Below are 9,847 nucleotides of genomic sequence, written 5' to 3' on the forward strand. Positions count from 1 at the left end.
TTCACGGCATTGCAGTCGCTGGACCGCGTGGAGACTAACAGAGGTGGAGCGTGCGCTTTCGGCTCTTTGATGGTGTGATGTGCGAGTTGGTTCAGGGAGCAACGAAGCCGCGACCTCCTTGTGGAGAGGCCCCGGTGGCGCGGACAAGCTCTGCGGCTTGGTCCTCCTTTTCTCCAAGGGGCCGGGCTCCCAAAGCATCTGTGCGAGTCACGTAAGAAATGTGACCCTTTTTGCCAGGAGATGCAGGAGCAGGGGCGCTGTGTGGGTTCAGCAGCTATTTTCGAAGCCCTGTGCAGGGGTCTTTGGTTATTCTGCCACCGTGTGGCTGAGAAAAGGCCGTGGGCCGAGGTTTCTGCAGTTGGGGATGAGAGCGCGATTCTCCGAGCAGGACCAGCCCAGCACGTCCCGGGGGATCTCGCAAGGGCTGGCCGTGAGGTTTGGGCCTTGGCACAGCCTGCTGTCAGGGAAAGGGGCTTTGCAGCACTGGCCCCGCGGGCACGGTGGCGGAGTGCTGGGAAGGGACCCTGGGCTTGGCTTGGCGGAGCTGGGGCCCCTTTGGCAGCCGTGTGCGTGGGGGAGGGCACGGTGAGCGGCAGAGGAGGGCTGTCAGCCTGCCCGAGAGCTGCGCGCCACCGGGGCGCAGGCGGTGGCTGTGGCAGTGCGGTGGGCTTTGCTGCCCAGGCCGCGGGCCAGAGCACCCGCTGCCTTCGGCCCCAGAGCCATGGCGGGGCTCTGGCCATGCCCCGCGCGGCTGCTGCCGAGGGGCCCTGAGGCTTGGCTGCCGGGACGCTCTCCAGCCCCGCGCTAGAAAGCCCTGGGAGGCGAGTGCTGCTCGCACGGCCGCGGGAGGTGCGGAGCACGGAAAGGCAGCCAGCTGTTGGCAGGGTCACGGTGCTTCCCCGCAATGGCAGGTGGGCACCGAGTGCAGCGTGCCTGGGAGCCAGTGCGAAAGCCCAGGGAGAAAGCGCCGGGCTGCCACGGTGTGGGGCTGTGACGGGCATCCCCTGCCCTCCCTGTCGCCGTGGCGTGATCCTGGCCAAAGCCAGGCTTGGGCCCAGCTGTGCTGGAGCGTGTGTGAGTGAGTGAGATGTGTGCCCCAAGGCCTGGGCGTGGGTGAGAGCAGCTCATTGAGAGGAAACACCACCCTCACACGGCGTGAGCTCTGCCTCCTCTTGACCTTTATTGCCCCCGTTGCCTCCCCGTGCTGGTGGCTGTGTGCGAGGAAGGCGCCGGCCCGAGACGGAGGAGCGCGGTGCGGGCAGGCGGGGAGGAGGGCCGGTGCGGTGGCCTGGTGTCGGGGCAGGCTCTTGCTTTGCGGGCACGCGCTGGAGCAGGCGCTGGGGCTGGGCAGCGGCAGCAGGCTCTTTGCGTGTTGTCCGGCGGAGTCGTGGGTGTGCGAGCCGGTGAGTTTGTGGGCAAAGGGGCCGGTGCTTCGCCGGGGCTCTGCTGGGCTCAGGCTGACGTGTTTTGGAGGGCCAGCGTTGCTCTCGTTGTGCCTCAGCGGCTCTGATGCCCGTTTGCCAGAGAAGGGCCCCAAAGTCGGCGTCAGCGTGCCCAGCCGCCCGGCCTGCCGCCCGCTCAGGCCTCGTCGCTGGTGGGTGGTTCGGGTCCGTCTGAGCCAGGCGCGCCCGCGCTCGTGTTGTGCTCGTCCCGCTCTGTGGCGCTGAAAGGGAAGCAGTGGTTGCGTGCAGTAGCTTTCTGAAGGGAATATTGCCCAGCCGCAAAGGAAAGGGAGCGGGAGACTAGGTCTGTAAGCCCACAAAGAGGCCGCCAAAGCCCGCGTGCCCTTGAAAGGGGTGCAGGATAATCTGCCAAACGTGTCTTGTGCTTTTGCGGTGGTGCGTACCTGTCCAGAGAAGAGCTTCTGCTGAAGTCGTCCGAGTCCGGCGTAGGAGGCGGGGAGAGAAGAAAAAGGCCACCGTATGGACAGTCCTCGTCATCGTCCCAGGTGCTGCAGAGCTCTATGCTTGCTGTGCTCGGGGAAGCACACCTGGAGCAGGCACACTGCAGGCTCGTGGGAAGCTGTGAATAATGACGACGCGTCAGGGGAGGAGCGTTATGTGGGTCCGAGTTTGACGAGGGGAAGGTTGGGAGGGACTCGCTCGGCTGGAGCGTTTTGTGCCGGAGGCAGAAGAGAACTCACCTGCTGGCAGTGGCCAAGGGTCTGCAGAGCGGATGCCTCGACGTCGTTCTCTGGAGACCTAGGAACGGCAGAGAGAGGTGTTACTTGTCCTTTGGAGCGGAAGACTAGCAGCACGTTGCCTTTCCGTAGGCTAAAGCCAAGCCCTTTGCGCGTCCTAGTGGGGAACGCGTCCTTTGTCCCGTTTGCCAAGGAGAGCGTCTCCGAGACTAGCAGGGCTGGGAGTCTTTGGTCAGGTATGGCGCCTGTAGAAGGGGTGAAAGTGCCAGCGTGGGAGCTTTCTGGGAAGCCTTGACAGTACAGGGAGGCTGAAGGGGAGCACTTTGTGCAGCTGCGTAAAAGCCGCTTTGCAGTTGTGCTGTTCCTTCTGCCTGGCCACGAGAGCGGCAGGGCAAGAGAGGACGCCAGCGAAGGGCGCTAGCTAGTTGGATTTAACGCGTTTAAGAGTCATGCCTGGAAGTCCTTCAGCATCTGTATTTGGGGGCCTGTTGAGGGCAGCTGTAGGCTTCCCGGCCGCTCCGAGGGGTGGCCGAGACCTGGACGGAGGTGAGCCCTTGGCTGTGGCTTTGTGCCCATGTTTGTGCTGTCCGCCAGGTGTGGAGCAGGAGGTTCAGCGCTCCCAGGGAGTTGCCCTGGGTGGAGCCTGACTCATGCTGCGAGTGGCTAAAGCTAGGGACCTGCCCACGTGGGGAGCTGCTTTGCTACCTATCCCTTGGGAAGGGAGGTGACTTTTCAAAGTTACTTTTCTTTGCCGGTCTTGAGTCGGCAGGCAAGCCAAACGCAGCACGTGAAGACGACCACAGCAGCGATGAGCGTCAGAGTGTTTGCGACGATGATGATGGCGGTGTGATTTAGAACGCCCGGGTCATCCTCTTCAAAGCCGCTGAGGAAGGTTACTGCAAAATAACGGGCAGACAGGAGAGTTTATATGAAAGGTGCGTGCTGTGGTAGGTCAGAGAGAGGAGGAGGAGGGGGAGGCTGAAGAAAGAAGAGCCCCAGCAGAGCGGCACGTGCTTTTCTGTTGTGGGGACATGATTTCCCAGCACGGGCAGGATGCCGTGCGGTGTAGGAGTTGAGGGCCGGAGCACTGGGGAAAGAGTGCCGTCCTTCTCCTCTCCCCTCTGTTCCTTGTGGTGGAGTTGCTCCTGCTGTCCTGGCGTGTCCTTGCTGCAGTGGGAAGAAGGGGGAAGGAGGAGCTTGTTGTCATCAGCAAGACGGAGAAGTGCCGGGAGGAGGGTTGGCAGGTGCTTTTGTGTCCCCAGGGAGGGCAGCATGGGAGGGCGGCGCAGGCGGCTTTGGAAAGCCGCGTCTGTGCCCGAGAGCTCCTTCTAAAGCGTGCTCGGCTGTGAAAGGGACGCGTCTGTTCTCGCGGTGCCGGCAGGTGCTCCTAGGCGCCAGCGGAAGCGCTGGCTTCCCCCTGGAAATTCCTCCTTAGCGAATGTTAGTTGGGGGAGAGGAGGTTTTACGTTGGAGCGCGTACCTTCAGACGACGCTGAAGCCTCTCTTTCCTCCGGGATGGGGAAGGCTCGTGCGAAAGCACAAAGCCAGAGGCACACCAAGGCAGAGCAGCGAGCCATGTCTGCTGGTACTGCCAAAGCCGGGTGCGCAAATGAGGCGCGCCGGGCAAGGGGGGCCCTGGGTTGCCCTCGCAGTGCTGTGACATCACAGATGGGCGGAGAGACCTTCTGAAGGTGTCATGAGATCCTCACAACGGGCAGCTGAGCGTGCGCGCGGCCTGCTGGCTCCTTGCACCTGGCAGTGAACAACTGCGCTGTCGGTGCCGCCCGCTCGCTCTTCTCCTCTGCGCTTGTCCTTAGTGCTACTTCGTGGAGAGATGGTCTTTCACGGAGCCAGGCAGGCTGGGCAGATGAGCCTGCGCAGGGCCTGCCTAAGACTGGGGCGGGTGCAGAGAGCGAGGCTAGAAGGCCATTGGGCTCGGTGCGTTTCACGGCAGTAAAACAAGAACCGCAGTCAAAGAATAGCCCTGTAAGGGAGCGTGTGAGTGGGTACCTCTCCTTTTTCCCCCGTGCCAGGCAAACGCTTCCCTTTCCCCAAAGAAACGGAGGCCGCGGTGACCCTCCCGTTCCTTCCTTCTCGAGCGGCCACGCTGCCCCGGCAAGGCAGTGACCCCCCGGCCGAGCCCGGCCCCTGCCCGCACAGAGGAGGCAGCAAAACAAGTCCGCCTGGAGCTTCCTGGGCTGTGAGGGAGCCTGTGGGGGAGCCTGTCCCCTGCTGACTCCCCGGGGAGTGCACAGCTGCATTCAGGGCCGCGTCTCTGGCAGGGGTGGGAAGCGAAGGGGAGCGTCTCCAGAGGGAATTGTAGCCTGTGGGGCTCGAGCGTGTCCCAGCATGCCTTCCGCCAGGGTGAAAAGGCCGCTTGGCTGTGCGGGCTGCTGCGCTCTCAGCACAGATTGCTAAGGGGAGTGTAAGTGAGAGCTATGTCGGGGGGCACCTTTACTGGTAGGAAGTCTTTGCACGTCAGGGGAGTCCAGTGGGGCCCTTTCCACCATCGCGTCCCTGTCTTGCGCCTGTGCGTGTGCTGTTGGCAGTCACGCGGGCTTTTGAGGAACAGTGCTGCGCGCACAGACAGTGCTTGCTGTGCCTCAAGAGAAATGGCTGTGGCACAGCAGGAGAGAAAGGAGCAGCTCCAGAGCTGTGCCTGGGGACACAGGCGGATGCTGCTTCTGCCGTGGTGCGTCCAGGGGAGGGCTGAAGGGTGAGCACCTTGTCTCTGGAGCAGGGTGCAACTGAACTGGGATGTGGGTAAGGCACAATTTTGTGGGCGTGGTGACATTTGGGGTGCAGGAAGTGGGTGTAGATGCATTTATGGCCTCCTCCTGGGATGTGTGCTGCCTGGTGGTGGGCGGTGGTGGGTTATTTTTCATGTTGCGATGGCTGGAAGGAGGTCTTGTTGGTCTGAGCACTTGGAGCGCTGGTGTGGAGGCGGTGTCTAGTGAAGACACGGTCAGCAGTTGGTTTGTTGCTTGTGGAGTTGCTGCTCGCATGAGGTGAGATGCTTGAGGGCAGAGAGGTGTTCTTGCAGACTGTGAGCGCAGGGCTTGGGCTTTTCGGCTGCTTTGTGTCACAAGCAGATACCCTGAGTCTCTCAGTTGCCCTCGGGTTGCAACGCAGCGTCAGTAGCAGTGTTGTCTGGGGAGCAGCTTGTGTGAGGCCTGGCTGCCCCAAGGAAGAGTGTGCGGAGCTGCTGGAGCAGAGCTGCGCACAAAGGTTGTGCTGGAAGGCATCGAGCCCTGGAGTAGTAGAGGTTGGAAGGGCCACCTGGAGGCCACCGAGTGCAGTGGCCTGCCCAAAGCAGGTCTACTTAGACCGGCTGGCCTCGTGCAGTCGAGTCTCCAACTGCCTGAGTCTGGGAAAAGCTGGCGTTCCTTCTTCACGGCTTTGTGTTCCCGATTTGCCCAATCTCTCCTTGTGCTGGTGGTTGTTTGTGGCTGTGTGTGCGATGAAGGTGCTAGCCCGAGATGGAGGAGCACAGTGCGGGCAGGCTGGGAGAAGGGACAATGTTAGATCCAGGTGGCAGGGGACTGCTTTCATGTACACAGTCCTGAACATAGGGCTACATACTGTGGCTGGGATTCCCTCCTACCATCTGCCTAGCCACAGGCAGCAGTTGATAGGCAATGCTGTTTTTTTTTTCCTGAAATTGGATGAGGACACCACCTCTCCCTTCCAGCCCTGTCCTACCCCCAGTTTTGGGGTGAAGCTTTTTTCCTTTGCTGTTCTGAGAAGTGCCAAGCCCAAGGACAGTTCTAGGAGCAGGAGGCAGTGGCCAAACTATTCTCATCCTTATTAAACCCTCTCCTCTTGCCATTCTGGTTCATCAGAATACCTCTTTTAGTGCAGTTCTGATGTCAGCTCTGCATTGCTGAAGGTGGAAGGTAGCTTAAGTCATTTACCCCGTAGCGCACCTTCTGCCAAAAACAGCCTTGTCTCCTCCCAACCAGGCTCCAGGAGGCTGTTCAGGTAGGGCAGGAGTTGCCTGGTGGATCATACTTGTACTGCAGCTTCCAATGTCACATGCCAGGACACAACTGGTAAAGGAATAACAACAACTACAACAAAAGACTCATGAAAACTAATCCCTTGAGGTTATTATCTGCAGGCAAGAGTTGGAAGCTGATCTGCAACTTTTGCTATGGTACTGCTGCCTTGCACAACCTGGGTAAGCGTGCCTTCAGGAATATGTTCCCAGAAAAGCAGATATGTGTATTCAGGGCAAAGCAAGCAGGTGGAAGCCCCTAGGCTCCATCTTAGCTCTGAGCAGCTCTCCTGACTGTTTCCCAGTAGTTGAAGCTAAACAACTTGTGTCTCTTCAGTTTTTGTGCAGCTGGCCAGGAGTGCAGGCTGCTTGGCAGAAGCCACTGTCTCTGGAAGTTCCTCTTTTCCAAGCAGACCACCATCCTGCTAATGCAGCATGTGCAATTAAAAAAAAAAAATGCAGTCGTTTTTTTCTGAGGCCTTGTGTTCCTCAGCCAGCCACCCCTGTTTGGTGGCGGTTCAGGGCCCAGATCATGGGCAGTGGAGATGCATGCTGGCTTTGGGCGTGGGTGCAGCCTATCCAGAAGCGTGGGAAGTTGCAGTGGGAGCTGTGTTAGAAACTAAGTTTGAGCCTGAAGTATCCTCTTGCTCCAGGGATCTAAGCAAGATCAAAGGTGAACAAGATAAGGTGTGGGGAGGGCACTGCTGTTGCGAGTGATAAAAGCTTTTCAGCTCCGCCTGCCTGCATTCCTGGCATTCAAACGGTACCTGTCCCTGAGGACGAGGGTGAAGCACCAGTTGCCACAGTCCTTTGGCAAGTTTTAGAAGGAAGCTTCAGTTTTAGGTTTCCGGGGTTGGGGTGGGGGGCAGGCAGGCACAGTAGTGGTACAGGAGAATGGGTGGATATGAGTGAACACATACCTGACTTAGTAGACAGCTGAATCCCAGCACAGGTAAAAGGTACCTGGTTCTCCTATAGGAAAAGAGAGCTCCCTGATTACACTTCCCAGATAGATGCACTAAAAGCACAGCATAATTCATTTAGGGAGCAAAGCTGCCCTGTACTCCACTTTTCTCCACAGCCAGCACACGAAGGGCTCAGTCCATTTCATACTACTTGGCTGTTTTGAGGGCCAGACTGGGAGGCTACATCATCCATTTGTGGGACCAGAAGGGAGCCACAAGTTGGCAATTTTAGGGAGAGGGAACTGCAGGGAGGCACTCAGACCCCCCCATGGTGGGGTTCTGTTTTCAAGCTCGAGAAGTCCCTAAGGTGGAATGTAGGAGACTGCGTCACATGCCTGGGTCTCTGGAGCAATAGTTGCTTTTGCCCCCACCCTTGCAAGAAAACATAAGCATATAGGGTCTTCAGTTTCCAATATTTGTTTATATTAAAACAATGATATTAATAGCAATTTATGGCAGCAGTGTTTTACGGCATTATAAATGGAACATATTAACATAAGTTGCTGGAGTTGTACTTTCAGCACCTTTGTAAAAGAAGGAAAGAGCAATGTGGTACAAGAAAAGGATTAGTAAAAGGGGAGGGAGAGGAGGAAATGGAGAGAGGACCCTCCCTCCCCAGCTGAGATATACTGAAAGGAGAGAAGTGATGAAGCTGGGAAATGAATGTCAACTACCACCTCTCAGCTCTAGCAGCGCAGTAATGTGCTTTCCCCAAGAAACAGGGTATGAGGCGGGATGTTAGTTGTCCTTTTGTGTACTGAGAGCTGCGGATTATTTCTGCCATGAACTACATACACCAAGTGGTATATTGTCTTAGTTGTGGCTGTCTTCGAATCATGTTCCCAGGAGCAGAATAGTGCAGCACATCATTGCTAATGCGTGCTTCATTCTGTTTCCTGGAGGGACCACTCCACAGTGAGGGGTATGCAGGCTCCTGCCTTCTCCTTGCTACACTGGCTGGCGCAGCCCCCAGATGCCTCCAAACAGCTGGTCAAAACATGGGCAAGAGGTGAGATAGCCAGTCTTCAACAGCAACAAACACTCAGAAGTCCAAATGCCTGTTTTTCGGGTAGTGCAGAGACTGCAACTCAGGACAGATCTAGAGCCTGGCCTTTTCTCCCCTGGGTGGCTGGCAGACCCTTGTGGGTCTTTCTGAAATACTTTGCCCAGGTGTGCCTAGCAACATAGCAGGACTGTATGCTCCAGGTGCTTTCACTCCATGCACAGTGCAGGCAGTCAAGCAAAGCGATGAGTGATTGTTGTGAGTGACTCCATGCTGCGGGGGGCCGAGGCACCTATCTGCTGACCTGACCTCTTGTCTAGAGAGGTTTGCTGCCTGCCAGGGGCTCAAATAAGAGACCATGCATCAGACTATTACCCTCTGCTGCTCTTCCATGTGGGCACTAATGACACAAAAGGCAAATTGGATACCATCAAAGAGGACTTCAGAGCTCTGGGAATGGTGGTCAAGGGTCTGGGAGCCCAGGTCGTTTTCTCCTCAATCTTGCCTGTGAGAGGGAAGGACAGGAGGAGGAGTAGACGAGTTTTCCAAGTTAACAACTGGCTATGCTGCTCGTGTTGGCAGCAGGGTTTTGGTTTCTATGACCATGGAACCCTGTTTGAAGATCAACAGCTGATGGAGAGAGATGGGATCCACCTCACAAAGTGGGGCACGTGTGTCTTTGGCAACAGGTTGGCCAGCCTGGTAAGGAAGGCTTTAAACTAGGAAAGACGGGGGAAGGGGAATGGTATAGTGACACGGTACTCAGTACAACACCACTCAAGTCAGGATGCCTCCAGCGGGTGCATGCAGCCAGGGGAGACAGCATAGGACATTGCTATGGAGGATCCTCTTGAACCTCTCCTGAGAAGCTTATATGTTTGATTGACTCTCTGAAATGCCTGTACACCAATGCACGCAGCATGGGGAATAAGCAGGAAGAGTTAGAGATCTGTGTGCGGTGGCAGGGCCATGATCTCATTGCAGTTACAGAGACATGGTGGGATAGCTCACATGACTGGAATGCTGTCATGGATGGCTATGTGCTTTTTAGGAAAGGCAGGCCAGGAAGGCGAGGTGGTGGAGTTGCTCTTTATGTGAAGGAGCAACTAGAATGTGTGGAGCTCTGCCTAAGGGTGGATCAAGAGCAAGTTGAGAGCCTGTGGTTAGAGATTAAAGGGCAGGCTAACATGGGTGACACTGTTGTGGGGGTTTACTACAGGCCACCTGATCAAGAAGAGGAAGTCGATGAGGCTTTCTACAGACAGCTGGAAGTAGCCTCACGATCACAGGCCCTGGTTCTCATGGAGGACTTCAACCACCCTGACATCTGCTGGGAAGAGAGCACAGCTAGGCACAAACAGTCAAAGAGGTTCCTGCAAAGCATTGATGATAATTTCTTGACTCAGGTGGTGGAGACGCCAACGAGGAGAGATGCAATGCTAGACCTTGTACTAACGAACAAAGAAGGTCTAGTTGGAGAGGTGAAGGTTGGGGGCAGCCTTGGCTGCAGTGACCATGAGATGGAAGAGTTCAGGATCCTACGAGGAGGAAGCAGGGCAATAAGTAGGATCACAACCCTGGACTTCAGGAGAGCTAACTTTGGCGTCTTCAGGGACCTACTTAGGGGAATCTCATGGGGTAGGGCCCTAGAAGGAAGGGGGGGTCCAGGAGAGCTGGTTAATATTCAAGCATCACTTCCTCCAGGCTCAAGAGCAGTGCATCCCTCTGAGTAAGAAGTCCAG

The sequence above is a fragment of the Struthio camelus genome, chromosome 11 (assembly GCF_040807025.1).
Source record: "Struthio camelus isolate bStrCam1 chromosome 11, bStrCam1.hap1, whole genome shotgun sequence".
In the NCBI taxonomy this organism is placed as follows: Eukaryota; Metazoa; Chordata; class Aves; order Struthioniformes; family Struthionidae; genus Struthio; species Struthio camelus.